This window comes from Heterodontus francisci, unplaced genomic scaffold (assembly GCF_036365525.1).
Source record: "Heterodontus francisci isolate sHetFra1 unplaced genomic scaffold, sHetFra1.hap1 HAP1_SCAFFOLD_927, whole genome shotgun sequence".
Taxonomy (NCBI): Eukaryota; Metazoa; Chordata; class Chondrichthyes; order Heterodontiformes; family Heterodontidae; genus Heterodontus; species Heterodontus francisci.
Window position 1 is genome coordinate 10,001 of NW_027141029.1, and position 2,500 is coordinate 12,500.

The following is a 2,500-nucleotide window of genomic DNA, read 5'->3' on the forward strand; positions in this document are numbered from 1 at the left end:
AAGATGATGAAGAAGAAGAAGAAGAAGAAGAAGAAGAAGATGAAGATGAAGATGATGAAGAAGAAGAAGAAGAACATGAAGATGATGAAGATGAAGATGAATATGAAGTTGAAGAAGAAGATGAAGATGAAGAAGATGAAGATGAAGATGAAGATGAAGATGAAGAAGATGAAGATGAAGAAGAAGAAGAAGAAGAAGAAGATGAAGATGAAGAAGAAGATGATGATGAAGAAGATGAAGATGAAGATGAAGATGAAGATGAAGATGAAGAAGAAGAAGAAGAAGAAGAAGAAGAAGAAGAAGAAGAAGAAGAAGATGAAGAACAAGATGAAGAAGAAGAAGATTAAGATGAAGAAGATGAAGAAGAAGAAGAAGATGAAGATGAAGATGAAGAAGAAGAAGAAGAAGAAGAAGAAGATGAAGATGAAGATGAAGATGAAGAAGAAGAAGAAGAAGAAGAAGAAGAAGAAGAAGAAGAAGAAGATGAAGATGAAGATGAAGAAGATGAAGATGAAGATGAAGAAGAAGAAGAAGAACAAGAAGAAGATGAAGATGAAGAAGATGAAGATGACTAAGAAGATGAAGATGAAGATGATGAAGATCAAGATCAAGATGAAGATGAAGATGAAGATGAAGATGAAGATGAAGATGATGAAGAAGAAGAAGAAGAAGAAGAAGAAGAAGAAGAAGAAGAAGATGAAGATGAAGATGAAGAAGAAGAAGAAGAAGAAGATGAAGATGATGAAGATGAAGAAGATGAAGATGAAGATGAAGATGAAGATGAAGAAGAAGAAGAAGATGAAGATGAAGATGAAGATGAAGAAGATGAAGATGAAGATGAAGATGAAGAAGATGAAGATGAATAAGAAGAAGAAGAAGAAGAAGAAGTAGAAGATGAAGATGAAGAAGAAGATGATGATGAAGAAGATGAAGATGAAGATGAAGATGAAGAAGATGAAGATGAAGATGAAGAAGAAGAAGAAGAAGAAGAAGAACAAGAAGAAGAAGAAGAAGAAGACGATGAAGAAGTTGAAGAACAAGATGAAGAAGAAGAAGATTAAGATGAAAAAGATGAAGAAGAAGAAGATGAAGATGAAGAAGAAGAAGAAGAAGAAGAAGAAGAAGAAGAAGAAGAAGAAGAAGAAGATGAAGATGAAGAAGAAGAAGATGAAGATGAAGATGAAGAAGAAGAAGAAGATGAAGATGAAGATGATGAAGATGAAGATGAAGATGAAGAAGAAGAAGATGAAGATGAAGATGAAGAAGAAGAAGAAGAAGAAGAAGAAGAAGAAGAAGATGAAGAAGAAGAAGATGATGAAGATGAAGAAGATGAAGTTGAAGATGAAGATGCAGAGGAAGAGGAAGATGAAGATGAAGATGAAGATGAAGAAGAAGATGAAGATGAAGAAGATGAAGATGAAGAAGAAGATGAAGAAGAAGAAGGCGAAGAAGAAGAAGAAGAAGAAGAAGATGAAGAAGAAGAAGATGAAGATGAAGATGAAGAAGAAGATGAAGAAGATGAAGATGAAGACGAAGAAGATGAAGATGAAGATGAAGATGAAGATGAAGAACAAGATGAAGATGAAGAAGATGAAGATGATGAAGAAGAAGAAGAAGAAGAAGAAGAAGAAGGAGATCAAGAAGAAGATGAAGATGAAGATGAAGATGAAGAAGAAGATGAAGATGAAGATGATGAAGAAGATGAAGATGAAGAAGAAGAAGAAGAAGAAGAAGAAGAAGAAGAAGAAGAAGAAGAAGAAGAAGAAGAAGAAGAAGATGAAGATGATGATGAAGGAGAAGAAGATGAAGATGAAGATGAAGATGATGAAGATGAAGATGAAGAAGTAGATGAAGATGAAGATGAAGATGAAGATGATGATGAAGATGAAGATGAAGATGAAGAAGATGAAGATGAAGATGAAGATGAAGATGATGAAGATGAAGATGAAGATGAAGATGATGAAGATGAAGATGATGAAGATGAAGATGAAGAAGATGATGAAGAAGATGAAGATGAAGATGAAGAAGAAGATGAAGATGAAGAAGATGAAGATGACTAAGAAGATGAAGATGAAGATGATGAAGATGATGAAGATCAAGATGAAGATGAAGATGATGAAGAAGAAGAAGAAGAAGAAGAAGAAGATGATGATGAAGATAAAGAAGATGAAGAAGAAGAAGAAGATGAAGATGATGAAGATGAAGAAGATGAAGAAGAAGAAGATGAAGATGAAGATGAAGAAGTTGAAGATGAAGATGAAGATGAAGAAGATGAAGATGAAGAAGAAGAAGAAGAAGAAGAAGAAGATGAAGATGAAGAAGAAGATGATGATGAAGAAGATGAAGATGAAGATGAAGAAGATGAAGATGAAGATGAAGAAGAAGAAGAAGAACAAGAAGAAGAAGAAGATGAAGAAGATGAAGAACAAGATGAAGAAGAAGATGAAGATGAAGAAGATGAAGAAGAAGAAGAAGATGAAGATGAAGATGAAGAAGAAGA